Raw genomic sequence first — 15,615 nt, 5'->3', positions numbered from 1 at the left:
GGACACTTGAAAGACCAGGTGTACCGCCAGAATGCAGAAACAATTGAACAGCTGAAGCAGTACATCTCATCTGCATGTGAAGCCATTCCGCCAGACACGTTGTCAAAGGTTTCGGGTAATTTCATTCAGAGACTACGCCATATTATTGCTACGCATTGTGGATATGTGGAAAATATCGTACTATAGAGTTTCCCAGACCGCAGCGCCATCTGTTGTTGAAAATTGTAACTACTGCAATTTCGAAAGTTTGTCTGCCTGAAAATGTACTGTTGTCCCAAGCATATTGCAACAAACGGTGTATTTCTATCGCTGCTCGTTTAGTTTTTATTGCCGTTTCAAATATACCGGTCATTTTTGAAACACCCTGTATCTCCACAGATGATGAGGGGATGGATGAAATGTATGATAGGATAAAAGAAATTATTCACATAGTGAAGGGATACGAAAATTTAATAGTCGTGGGTGACTGGAATTCGATAGTAGGAAAAGGAATACAAGGAAACATAGTAGGTGAATATAGAAAAGCGGTAAGAAATGAAAGAGGAAGCCGCCTGATAGAATTTTGCACAGCGCATAACTTAATCATAGGTAAAACGTGGTTCAAGTATCATGAAAGACGGTTGTATACATGGAAGAGGCCTGGAGATACTGGAAGGCTTCAGGTAGATTATATAATGGTAAGACAGAGATTTAGGAAACAGGTTTTAAATTGTAAAACATTTCCAGGGGCAGATGTGGACTCTGACCAAAATATATATTGGTTATGAATTGTAGATTAAAACTGAAGTAACAGCAAGAAGGTGGAAATTTAAGGAGATAGGACCTGGATGAACTGACAGAACCAAAAGTTGTAGATAGTTTCAGGGAGAGCATTAGCGAACGATTGACAAGAATGGGGGAAAGACTTACAGTAGAAGAAGAGTGGTTAACTTTGAGAGATGAAATAGTGAAGGCAGCAGAGGATCAAGTAGGTAAAAAGACGAGGGCTAGTAGAAATCCTTGGGTAAAATAAGATAATATAATTTAATTCATGAAAGAAAATAATATAAAAATGAAGCAAGTGAAGCAGGCAAAAAGGTCTACAAACATCTCAAAAATGAGATCGACTGGAACTGCAAAATGGGTAAGCAGGGATGACTACAGGACAAATGTAAGGATGTAGAGGCATATATCACTAGGGGCAAGATAGATGCTGCCCCCAGGAAAATTAAAGAGACCTTTGTAGCAAAGAGTACTACTTGTATGAATATCAAGAGCTCACATGGAAAACCCAGTTCTAAGCAAAGAAGGGAAAGCAGAAAGGTGGAAGGGGTATAGAGGACTATACAAGGGCGATGTACTTGAGGACAATATTATGGAAATGGAAGGAATGTACATGAAGATGATATAGGAGACATGATACTGCGTGAAAGTTTGACAGAGCACTGAAAGACCTAAGTCGTAACAAGGCCCCGGAAGTAGACAACATTCGATTAGCCTTCGGAGAGCCAGCCCTAACGAAACTCTACCATGTGGTGAGCAAGATGTATGATACAGCCGAAATTCCCTCAACTTCAAGAAGAATATAGTAATTGCAATCCCAAAGAAAGCAGATGTGAAAATTACCGAACTATCAGTTTAACAAGTCACGGCTGCAAAACACTAACACGAATTCTTTACAGACATATGGAAAACTGGTAGAAGCCCACCTTGGTGAAGATAATTTGGATTCTGTAGGAATGTTGGAATACGTGAGGCAATACTGGCCTAGGACTTACCTTAGAAGATAGATTAAGGAAAGGCAGACCTACGTTTTTAGCATTTGTAGATACAGAGAAAGCTTTTGACAATGTTGACTGGAATACTCTCAAATTCTGAAGGTGGCAGCGGTAAAATACAGGATACGTAAGGCTATTTACAATTTGTACTCTTTAAAAGAAGAGTGCAATTTACAGGCCATCTATTAAGGCATAAAGGACTCCTGAACACAATCATAGAGGGATATGTCGAGGGAAAAAGACCAAGAGGAAGACCACGACTGAGGTACATGTATCAAATCGTGAAAGATGTGGGATGTAACACCTATAAAGAAATGAAGAGGAAAGCTGAAAGACGCACAGAATGGAGACAAGCTGCCATTGTAGCTATTGCAAACCAATCCTTGGATTGACCACTACAGAAGAAGAAGAAGAGTCGAAAGGCATGATAGGGAAGCAGTGGTTGGTAAGGGAGTGAGACAGGGTTGCAGCCTATCCCAGATGTTATTCAATACGTATATTGAGCAAGCAGTAAAGGAAACAAAAGAAAAATTCTGAGTAGGAATTAAAATCCACGGAGAACAAATAAAAACTTTGAGGTTCGTCGATGACATTGTAATTCTGTCAGAGACAGCAAAGGACTTGGAAGAGCAGTTGAATGGAATGGACAGTGTCTTGAAAGGCGGATATAAGATGAACATCAACAAAAGCAAAACAATGATAATGAAATGAATTAGAATTAAATCGGTTTGTGTTGAGGGAATTAGATTTGGAAATGAGACAATTAAAGTAGTAAATGTGTTTTGCTATTTGGGGAGCAAAATAACTGATGATGGTCGAAGAGGATTTAAAATGTAGACTGGCAATGGCAAGGAAAGCGTTTCTCAAGAAGAGAAATTTGTTAATATCGAGTATAGATTTAAGTGTCAGGACGTCGTTTCTGAAAGTATTTGTATGGAGTGTAGGCATGTATGGAAATGAACATGGACGATAAATAGTTTAGACAAGAAGAGAATAGAAGCTTTCGAAATGTTGTGCTACAGAAGAATGCTGAAGATCAGAAATTTAATCATCTGACTAATGAGGAGGTACTGAACAGAATTGGGGAGAAGAGAAATTTGTGGCACAATTTGACTAGAAGAAGGGATCGGTTGGTAGGACATGTTCTGAGGCATTGAGGGATCACCAGTTTAGTACTGAGTGCAGCGTGGAGAGTAAAAATCGTAGAGGGAGACCAAGAGATGAATACACTAAACAGATTCAGAAGGATGTAGGCTGCAGTAGGTACTAGGAGATGAAGGTGTTTCCACAGGATCGAGTAGCATGGAGAGTCGCATCAAACCAGTCTCTCGACTGAAGACCACAAGAACAAAATGTCACAAAACAACACTTTGTTCCTCAACGTCGCCATTACTGACACTATCAGCATCATTCTGTTTTTCACTGGTAACTACACTGTCGTACATGTCCTCCCTCCTGTCAGCATCTATGGGACCTAAACTTCCTTAGTTCGTTATTAATTCTTTTATATGTTACTATATTCATAAGGTAAAGATCTGACTGTTCCTTGAGGCGCTTCACGCCCTTTTACTGAAGCTTGCAGAAGGTATCTAAAGACCTCATGCTCAATGGATATTGTTGGTCTTTATCCAATTCAGCGCACAGTCCGTGTCCTGGCATAAAATGAGCCTTGCCTCTTTTCTGGTCGATGTGATTCGTTTGTAGGCCATTTCTAGTATTCGCAAGGATACCGGACATGGAGTGCTGCATAATCAGTGCCCTAATCCTTCTGCCTCTCATTTCGTGGTGCAGTGGTTGCCAAGCAAGGAGAGGGGGGGGGGGAAGATTAATCATCCCTCAGGGGTAAAATGAAAAACTTTCTGAGAGGCAAAAGCAAAAGGAAAGGGTGGAACAGGGAGAGTAGATGCTAGTTGTGGTACGAGGTACCCTCCGCCACGCACCGTATGGTGGATTGCGGAGTATGTATTTAGATGTAGATGTAGGGTTCTAATGTGTTTCGGTCACGAAACTAAATTATTTTCAAAAGATCATTGCTACTATAACTACTAACAAGAGAACCTCCCCATCGCACCCCCTTCAGATTTAGTTATAAGTTGGCACAGTGGATAGGCCTTGAAAAACTGAACACAAATCAATCGAGAAACAGGAAGAAGTTGTGTGGAACTATGAAAGAAATAAGCAAAATATACAAACTGAGTAGTCCATGCGCAAGATAGGCAACATCATGGACAATGTGAACGCCAGAGAGCTGTGGTCTCGTGGTTAGCGTGAACGGCTGCGTAACGAGAGGTCCTTGGTTCAACCGTTCCCTCGAGCGAAGAGTTAACTTTCTTTATTTTCGCAAAGTTATGGTCTGTCCGTTCGTTCATTGACGTCTCTCTCCAGTGTAACAAGTTTAGTGTCTGTGTTTTGCGACCGCATCGCAAAACCGTGCGATTAGTAGACGAAAGGACGTGCCTCTCCAATGGGAACCGAAAACATTTGATCGCAATGTCATAGGTCAACCGTTTCCTCCACAGGAAAACACGTCTGATATATTCTATACGACACTGGTGACGGCATGTGCGTCACATGACAGGAATATGTTGTCGACCCACCTAACTTGTACACTTGGGGAATGGGTGAAAAGATTCTTCTACCTTGCCGGATGTAGGTTTTCTTGTGGATGTGATAATCACTCCCAAAAAAGTGATGAAAACATAAAGAGTTTGTCACATGAACTGCAACAAATGAATGCAACAGTTTCACAGTCGTACAGTTTTCCCTGTGCTCTGTCAAAACATATGTTTTTAACGATTTCAAATTTTTCCGTTTAGGTGTAGCGTCCCCATACTACGGCGCAGTTACTTCCCATCGGACGGTCGGACGGACAAATAATAATTGTCTGAAAATAAAAAATTAAAATTTTTGCTTGAAGAAAGGCTTGAACCAAGGACCTCTCGTTCCGCAGCTGCTCACGCTAACCACTAGCCCACGGCGCTCCTTAGATCACTCTCTTCTTCATGTTGCCTATCTTGCAGTCCTCAGTTCGTATATTTTGCTTATTTTTTCATAGTTTCACACAACTTCTTCCTGTTTTTTCGATTGATCTGTGTTCAGTTTTTCAAGGCCTATCCACTCTGCCAACTTATAACTAAATCTGAGTGGGGTGCGATGGGGAGGTTCCCTTGTAAGTAACAGTACAGTACTGGTTATATGAGTCACCAATTATTCCTTTCTTCAAAGAGCAGTTTCAATATGTGACACAACGTTGTGGTGGTCGTTACAGGTTATCATACGAATGTATGAACTCACATACCTTGTACGAGGGTTATACATTTGTTTAGGTCCGATCGGTCGCGAAATGGAAACCGCAGTGAAAATCCGATGGTGTGATGGACAGTGTCTCTAGTATTCGTGTCGATCACCTCGCGTCGCTCTTTCTAAGTTCAGAGAGCACAGTGAGCATGTCAGTATGCCTACAAAATTGGTGTTTCCCGCCAAGTTTGAGTTCCTCCTGAGAGATTTCGCTCGATTTCATGCGGCCCACATAACGTAACTGCAATGCAATTTCTTCTTCATAACAATTTTAGGCCGCACATTGCGGTGGCTATGAAGACGTTGCTGCAACTTTTTCGATGGGAATACAGCCTGGACTAGGCTCCCTCTGTGTTTCATCTCTGTTCACGTGAACCGCCACGAGGACAATATTTTGGCACAGTCGATGAGCTGAGATGAGCGTAGAGCATCGGGGTAAAGCACAGGTTTTGCTGGCGATGGTGCAGGAAAGTTGGTACAACGCTATGACAGATGTCTAAGTCGGAGGGGCCGCTATGTTGCGAAGTAGCTGAAAGGTCTAGCTAACTGTTGCAAGTAAAACACTTCTGACTTTAACTGTTGCTCCCGCCTCGGGACAAATTAACGAACAGCCCTCGCACTTCGCACAATATATCTCTGACAGTAAAACTGTGACATATTCATTATGTACACTCCTGGAAATGGAAAAAAAACACATTGACACCGGTGTGTCAGACCCACCATACTTGCTCCGGACACTGCGAGAGGGCTGTACAAGCAATGATCACACGCACGGCACAGCGGACACACCAGGACCCGCGGTGTTGGCCGTCGAATGGCGCTAGCTGCGCAGCATTTGTAAACCGCCGCCGTCAGTGTCAGCCAGTTTGCCGTGGCATACGGAGCTCCATCGCAGTCTTTAACACTGGTAGCATGCCGCGACAGCGTGGACGTGAACCGTATGTGCAGCTGACGGACTTTGAGCGAGGGCGTATAGTGGGCATGCGGGAGGCCGGGTGGACGTACCGCCGAATTGCTCAACACGTGGGGCGTGAGGTCTCCACAGTACATCGATGTTGTCGCCAGTGGTCGGCGGAAGGTGCACGTGCCCGTCGACCTTGGACCGGACCGCAGCGACGCACGGATGCTTGCCAAGACCGTAGGATCCTACGCAGTGCCGTAGGGGACCGCACCGCCACTTCCCAGCAAATTAGGGACACTGTTGCTCCTGGGGTATCGGCGAGGACCATTCGCAACCGTCTCCATGAAGCTGGGCTACGGTCCCGCACACAGTTAGGCCGTCTTCCGCTCACGCCCCAACATCGTGCAGCCCGCCTCCAGTGGTGTCGCGACAGGTGTGAATGGAGGGACGAATGGAGACGTGTCGTCTTCAGCGATGAGAGTCGCTTCTGCCTTGGTGCCAATGATGGTCGTATGCGTGTTTGGCGCCGTGCAGGTGAGCGCCACAATCAGGACTGCATACGACCGAGGCACACAGGGCCAACACCCGGCATCATGGTGTGGGGAGCGATCTCCTACACTGGCCGTACACCACTGGTGATCGTCGAGGGGACACTGAATAGTGCACGGTACATCCAAACCGTCATCGAACCCATCGTTCTACCATTCCTAGACCGGCAAGGGAACTTGCTGTTCCAACAGGACAATGCACGTCCGCATGTATCCCGTGCCACCCAACGTGCTCTAGAAGGTGTAAGTCAACTACCCTGGCCAGCAAGATCTCCGGATCTGTCCCCCATTGAGCATGTTTGGGACTGGATGAAGCGTCGTCTCACGTGGTCTGCACGTCCGGCACGAACGCTGGTCCAACTGAGGCGCCAGGTGGAAATGGCATGGCAAGCCGTTCCACAGGACTACATCCAGCATCTCTACGATCGTCTCCATGGGAGAATAGCAGCCTGCATTGCTGCGAAAGGTGGATATACACTGTACTAGTGCCGACATTGTGCATGATCTGTTGCCTGTGTCTATGTGCCTGTGGTTCTGTCAGTGTGATCATGTGATGTATCTGACCCCAGGAATGTGTCAATAAAGTTTCCCCTTCCTGGGACAATGAATTCACGGTGTTCTTATTTCAATTTCCAGAAGTGTATTTCACTTAAATAGCTCATCAGATTGCCTTCTTCAAGTTGTAAGTAGTTTGGTGGTACGTGGCAGACATAAAGCATTGACAGCCTGAAGTCTTCCCATTTGTGTTTGTTAGGAAATAAGGAGTCCGGTAATACAGTGATTTGCATACCACTTCGGAATCTGTGATCCCTAGCGCTTTATCTGTCTCGCTGTAACTAATATATTACCGTCAGATATATCAATGTATTGCCAGTGAGGTAAACTGACACCTTGACGAGGAAAGCGGTTGCCGGTGTATTAATGAAGGCGTCAGACAACCATTACGCGTCTGACAGTGACTCTGTACCGGACGAGACGGAGATCATGCGCCCAAGCACTTGCTGCAAAATTCGCAGTCGTAGTCAGGATTGCATTATGCTACTGCGTCACATTCACTATAGGAGAACATATATCTGGAAAAGCCGATATTAGTCATCTAACGCATGATTTTGGCCACCTTTTGACAGAAAGGTGGAAGGAGTATATAGAGGGTCTATACAAGGGCGATGTACTTGAGGACAATATTATGGAAATGGAAGAGGATGTAGATGAAGATGAAATGGGAGATACGATACTGCGTGAAGAGTTTGACAGAGCACTGAAAGACCTGAGTCGAAACAAGGCCCCCAGAGTAGACAACATTCCATTGGAACTACTGACGGCCTTGGGAGAGCCAGTCCTGACCAAACTCTACCATCTGGTGAGCAAGATGTATGAAACCGGCGAAATACCCTCAGACTTCAAGAAGAATATAATAATTCCAATACCAAAGGAAGCAGGTGTTGACAGATGTGAAATTTACCGAACTATCAGTTTAATAAGTCACAGCTGCAAAATACTAACACGAATTGTTTACAGACGAATGGAAAAACTAATAGAAGCCAACCTCGGGGAAGATCAGTTTGGATTCCGGAGAAACACTGGAACACGTGAGGCAATACTGACCTTACGACTTACCTTAGAAGAAAGATTAAGGAAAGGCAAACCTACGTTTGTAGCATTTGTAGACTTAGAGAAAGCTTTTGACAATGTTGACTGGAATACTCTCTTTCAAATTCTAAAGGTGGCAGTGGTAAAATACAGGGAGCGAAAGGCTATTTACAATTTGTACAGAAACCAGATGGCAGTTATAAGAGTCGAGCGACATGAAAGGGAAGCAGTGGTTGGGAAGGGAGTAAGACAGGGTTGTAGACTCTCCCCGATGTTATTCAATCTGTATATTGAGCAAGCAGTAAAGGAAACAAAAGAAAAATTCGGAGTAGGTATTAGATTAGATTAGATTAGATTAGATTAGATTAATACTAGTTCCATGGATCATGAATACGATATTTCGTAATGATGTGGAACGAGTCGAATTTTCCAATACAATTAGGTTAATTTAACAACATACTTAAGTTAATATAACAACTTTATTTTTTTGTGTTTTTTGTTTTTCTTTATTTTTTATTTTTATTTTTTTAATATTTTTTTCTTTTTTTTCTTAATTTATATCTAAAAATTCCTCTATGGAGTAGAAGGAGTTGTCATTCAGAAATTCTTTTAATTTCTTCTTAAATACTTGTTGGTTATCTGTCAGACTTTTGATACTATTTGGTAAGTGACCAAAGACTTTAGTGCCAGTATAATTCACCCCTTTCTGTGCCAAAGTTAGATTTAATCTTGAATAGTGAAGATCATCCTTTCTCCTAGTATTGTAGTTATGCACACTGCTATTACTTTTGAATTGGGTTTGGTTGTTAATAACAAATTTCACAAGAGAGTATATATACTGAGAAGCTACTGTGAATATCCCTAGATCCTTAAATAAATGTCTGCAGGATGATCTTGGGTGGACTCCAGCTATTATTCTGATTACACGCTTTTGTGCAATAAATACTTTATTCCTCAGTGATGAATTACCCCAAAATATGATGCCATATGAAAGCAATGAGTGAAAATAGGCGTAGTAAGCTAATTTACTAAGATGTTTATCACCAAAATTTGCAATGACCCTTATTGCATAAGTAGCTGAACTCAAACGTTTCAGCAGATCATCAATGTGTTTCTTCCAATTTAATCTCTCATCAATGGACACACCTAAAAATTTGGAATATTCTACCTTAGCTATATGCTTCTGATTAAGGTCTATATTTATTAATGGCGTCATACCATTCACTGTACGGAACTGTATGTACTGTGTCTTATCAAAATTCAGTGAGAGTCCGTTTACAAGGAACCACTTAGTAATTTTCTGAAAGACAGTATTGACAATTTCATCAGTTAATTCTTGTTTGTCAGGTGTGATTACTATACTTGTATCATCAGCAAAGAGAACTAACTTTGCCTCTTCATGAATATAGAATGGCAAGTCATTAATATATAATAAGAACAACAAAGGACCCAAGACTGACCCTTGTGGAACCCCATTCTTGATAGTTCCCCAGTTTGAGGAATGTGCTGATGTTTGCATGTTACGAGAACTACTTATTTCAACTTTCTGCACTCTTCCAGTTAGGTACGAATTAAACCATTTGTGCACTGTCCCACTCATGCCACAATACTTGAGCTTGTCTAGCAGAATTTCATGATTTACACAATCAAAAGCCTTTGAGAGATCACAAAAAATCCCAATGGGTGGTGTTCGGTTATTCAGATCATTCAAAATTTGACTGGTGAAAGCATATATGGCATTTTCTGTTGAAAAACCTTTCTGAAAACCAAACTGACATTTTGTTAGTACTTCATTTTTACAGATATGTGAAGCTACTCTTGAATACATTACTTTCTCAAAAATTTTGGATAAAGCTGTTAGAAGGGAGATTGGACGGTAATTGTTGACATCAGATCTATCCCCCTTTTTATGCAAAGGTATAACAATAGCATATTTCAGTCTATCAGGGAAAATGCCCTGTTCCAGAGAGCTATTACACAGGTGGCTGAGAATCTTACTTATCTGTTGAGAACAAGCTTTTAGTATTTTGCTGGAAATGCCATCAATTCCATGTGAGTTTTTGCTTTTAAGCAAGTTTATTACTTTCCTAATTTCAAAGGGAGAAGTGGGTGAGATTTCAATTGTATCAAATTGCATAGGTATGGCCTCTTCCATTAACAGCCTAGCATCTTCTAATGAACACCTGGATCCTACTATATCCACAACATTTAGAAAATGATTATTAAAAATATTTTCAACTTCTGACTTTTTGTTCGTAAAGTTTCCATTCAATTTGATGGTAATACTGTCTTCCTCTGCTCTTGGTTGACCTGTTTCTCTTTTAATAATATTCCAAATTGTTTTAATTTTATTATCAGAGTTGCTGATTTCAGACATGATACACATACTCCTGGATTTTTTAATAACTTTTCTTAATATAACACAGTAGTTTTTATAATTTTTGATAGTTTCTGGGTCACTACTCTTTCTTGCTGTCAGATACATTTCCCTTTTGCGGTTACAAGATATTTTTATACCCTTAGTAAGCCATGGTTTCTTACAAGGTTTCTTACGAGTATATTTAACTATTTTCTTGGGGAAGCAGTTTTCAAATGCATTTACAAAAATGTCATGAAATAAATTATATTTTAAATTGGCATCAGGTTCACGGTACACCTCATCCCAGTCTAACTGCTGTAGGCTTTCCCTGAAATTTGCAATTGTTAAATCGTTGACTGAACGTACCACTTTGGAGGACTGTTTAGTATTGCTGAATGGAGCTATGTCATATATTGTAACTAGCTGTGCACCATGATCAGAAAGACCATTCTCAACAGGCTGAGCATTTATCTGGTTAAACTTATCTTGGTCTATAAAGAAGTTATCTATCAGTGAGCTGCTATCCTTTACCACCCGAGTAGGAAAATCAATAACGGGTGTCAAATTGAAAGAACCGAGTAATACTTCAAGGTCATTTTTCCTATTACCCTCTTTCAGAGAATCTACATTGAAGTCCCCACAAATAATAATTTGCTTCCCCCTGTCTGACAGATAGCACAACAAGGAGTCCAAATTTTTCAGAAATAGATGAAAATTTCCTGATGGGGACCTATATACAGTTACAATTATAAATGTGCCTTTATTTAATTTAAGCTCACAGGCACATGCTTCTATATGTTTCTCTACACAAAACTTTTTTGTTTCTATACTTTTTGCACAATGATAACTTTTGACATATATGGCAACTCCTCCTTTCTCCATATTTTCTCTCATTACATGTGCAGAGAGCTTATATCCACTTACATTTACCTTATCCATATCAGTAACAATGTGATGCTCAGACAGGCATAGTATATCTATTTCATTCTCAGCTTCTAAATCTTCTAAACAAACCAGAAGCTCATCTACTTTATTCTTTAAACTCCCAATATTTTGATGAAATATACTTACATTATTTTTAATTATACCTTTATGAGAACCTTTCCTTATTCTAACATTTGCAGTACTCTCCTGTCTGAGTTTCTCATTGTGCTTAGGCCTAGTTCCTATACCAGTGGTCACACGGTGTTCAGAGAGGCAGATTATGTCAACTGGGTTGGGTGACTTTAATTCATCAATGCAATTACCTAGGACTGAGCTACAACTTGGTGGAAATAAAATTTCTGGTGATTGGTGAAAATTTATAATTGATAGCTGTGATTGGTGATCCGATGTGCTAGAATTGTGCTGTTTAATTTCTTTCCTAAACTGAAGATTTGTTTCAATCCTGACCTCTCGTAGAACTTGACATCTTTCTGTCTTACCTATCCTAAAAAAGGTGCTGCTCCAACACCTGTAACCACTGGTATTTTACCATTCATGGCAGTGCCTCCCCCCCTTAAATTTCCTGCTATTACCCCAGCCAGTTTCCCCTTCCCTTTCCTGTTGAGATGTAGGCCGTGCCTGGTATAGTCCCACCTACTGAGATAATCAACAGGAACCACACCAATATGAGCCCCCGCACCCGACCCAAGCAGCCGTTCCAACTCCAAATTAACTCTCCCAACAGAAGAGTCCAAATGAGGCCGGTCATGACGTCTCAGGACAGATACAAATTCAACATTGGTGTGTCTCGATGCCGACGCAATCTTTACCAGGTCACACTCTATACTGTACCCAGGATCTCTGTCAATGCTGTTCCCTGGCCCTCCCACAATAACCACGGTGTCTTCCCTGGTAAATCCTTTACAGAGTGAACCTAAATCCTCTGTCACCTGATCCAGACTAGCACTTGGTTTGAAAAAATTTGTGACCTGGTATTCTGGTCCTAATTCCTCCTGCAGAAGTTGGCCTACACCTCTGGCATGAGAACTGCCTAACAACAAAACTTTCTTCCTTTTCGATAACTTTCCTACATTCTTTTTCAATTTCCTATTGAAAGTTTGTTGTGTCCTGTCTACACCTACCTCTGCTTGAGGCTCATCAGTTTCTAACTGAAGCAACAGGTCAAACTTATTTTTGACATTCACCACAAAACTGTCAGACTTAGTTCTAGGCCTGTTCCTTCTGCTACCTGTTGCCACTTCCCACCTCTCTTTGCCCTTCTCCCTCCTTAACCTGTCCAGATCTTCCCTAGCCTGATCTAGCTCAGCCTGAAGGGCAGCAATTTTCCCCTCCTGTTCCACTATCTTCCTATCTCTGCTGCAAATCCTACATAACCACTGATGAGCCTGATCCACTTTCCCAACACCCACGCCACTGCAGTCCCCCCAGTGAAAAAAACTACTACAACCATCACACCAAACCCCGGAACTAACAATTCTACGGCAAGTCAGGCACTTCTCACTCATGGCAAAAATAATACTTTAGCTAGAATAAATCAATTAAATTACCGAAAATCAAAAAAGACGTTACAAGAATTAAGCCTATTCACAAATGTATATAAGCAAGTTTCTGATTTAAAATTCCGCTGTTTTTCTGAGATCTGTATTAAAACAATGAAGGTATACGCTATTTATTATATATTTCACTCGATGGAATGAAAAAAAGGACAATTAAACGAGATACTTTAACTTTGATTCTCCAAAAACGTTACGAGAATTAGGCCTATAAACAAATGTATATAGGCAAGTTTCTGATATAAAGTTACGCTGTTTTTTCTGAAATCTGTATTAAAACAATGAAGTTATACGCTATTTGCGGTAGTTTACTTATTTGTTACCGAGAAACTAGTTAAATTACCGTGAAACAAGAAACAAACACGTTTACAAAATTTAAGCCTAAGCGCGACTTCGCGAAGTTACGATCTTTTTGTGTTTTCTGAAAAAATACGCAAAGAAAAGTGAAACCTTTAATGGCAAGACTAAACGATACACTAATGCACGTATTTAATTTGTTGTCGGCGTTAAACTAAATTATATTACTGTCTAAATCACTTATCTTTCTGGAAATGGTTTCTGGCGTCACTTACTCGGCGGCCATCTTGGAACCACTTAAAATCCAAGGAGAAGAAATAAAATCTTTGAGGTTCGCCGATGACATTGTAATTCTGTCAGAGACAGCAAAGGACTTGGAAGAGCAGTTGAATGGAATGGACAGTGTCTTGAAAGGAGGATATAAGATGAACATCAACAAAAGCAAAACGAGGATAATGGAATGTAGTCGAATTAAGTCGGGTGATGCTGATGGAATTAGATTAGGAAATGAGACACTTAAAGTAGTAAAGGAGTTTTGCTATTTGGGGACCAAAATAACTGATGATGGTCGAAGTAGAGAGGATATAAAATGTAGACTGGCAATGGCAAGGAAAGCGTTTCTGAAGAAGAGAAATTTGTTAACATCGATTATAGATTTAAGTGTCAGGAAGTCATTTCTGAAAGTATTTGTATGGAGTGTAGCCATGTATGGAAGTGAAACATGGACGATAAATAGTTTGGACAAGAAGAGAATAGAAGCTTTCGAAATGTGGTGCTACAGAAGAATGCTGAAGATTAGATGGGTAGATCACATAACTAATGAGGAAGTACTGAATAGGATTGGGGAGAAGAGAAGTTTGTGGCACAACTTGACCAGAAGACGGGATCGGTTGGTAGGACATGTTCTGAGGCATCAAGGGATCAACAATTTAGTATTGGAGGGCAGCGTGGAGGGTAAAAATCGTAGAGGGAGACCAAGAGATGAATACACTAAGCAGATTCAGAAGGATGTAGGTTGCAGTAGGTTCTGGGAGATGAAGAATCTTGCACAGGATAGAGTAGCATGGAGAGCTGCATCAAACCAGTCTCAGGACTGAAGACCACAACAACACTGACAGACGATATTTGGTGGTTGGAAAGGATGTTTTTATCTACATCTGCGTCTACATCTACATTACGTGATTACTCTTTTATTTACAATAAAGTGCCTGGCAGAGGGTTCAATAAACCACCTTCAATTTGTCTCTCAACCGTTCCACTCTCGATCGGCGAACGGGAAAAACGAGCACTAAAATTTTTCTGTGCGAGCCCTGATTTCTCTTATTTTATCGCGATGATCATTCCTCCCAAGGTAGGTGGGTGCCAACAGAATGTTTTCGCAATCGGAGGAGGAAACTGGTGATTGAAATTTCATGAGAAGATCCCGTCGCAACGAAAAACGCCTTTGTTTTAATGACTGCCACACCAATTCACGTATCATATCTGTGACACTATCTCCCCCATATTTCGCGATAATACAAAAGGAGCTGCCCTCCTTTGCGCGATTTCGATGTCATCCGTCAGTCCCACCTGATGAGGATCCCACACCGTACAGCAATACTCCAAAATAGTGCGGACAAGCGTGGTGTAAGCAGTGTCTTTAGTGGACCTGTTGCACCATGTGTTATACCAATGAATCGCAATTTTTGGTGTGCTATACCCACGACATTATGTATGTGATCGTTCCAATTTAAGTTATTTGTAATTGTAATCTCGACGTATTTAGCTGAATTTACAGCCTTCAGATTTGTGTGACTTATCGCGTAATCGAAATTTAGCTGATTTCTCTTTCTACTCTTCGGAATAACTTCACACTTTTCTTTATTCAGGGTCAACTGCCACTTTTCGCACTATATAGATATCTTATCTAAATCATTTTGCAATTCGTTTTGGTCATCTGATGACTACAAGACGGTAAATGACAGCATCATCTGCAAACAGTCTAAGACGGCTACTCACATTTTCTCCTATGTCGTTAATATAGATCACGAACAATAGAGGCCCTATAACACTTCCCTGGGGAACGCTGGATACTACTTATGTTTTACTCGATGTCTTTTCGTCTATTACTACGAACTGTGACCTATCTGACAGGAAATCGTGAATCCAGTCGCACAACTGAGGCGACATTCCATAGGCAAGCATTCTGGTTAGAAGACCCTTGTGAGGCACGGTGTTTGAAAGCCTTCTCGAAAACTAAAAATATCGAATCAATTTGAGATCCCCTATCGATAGCACTCATTACTTTATGAGTATAAACAGCTAGTTGTGTTTCACAAGAACGATATTTTCTGAATCCATACTGACTATGTGTCAGTAAATTGTTTTC

Source organism: Schistocerca nitens, chromosome 7, assembly GCF_023898315.1.
Source record: "Schistocerca nitens isolate TAMUIC-IGC-003100 chromosome 7, iqSchNite1.1, whole genome shotgun sequence".
NCBI lineage: Eukaryota > Metazoa > Arthropoda > Insecta > Orthoptera > Acrididae > Schistocerca > Schistocerca nitens.
This window is presented reverse-complemented; position numbering follows the sequence as displayed.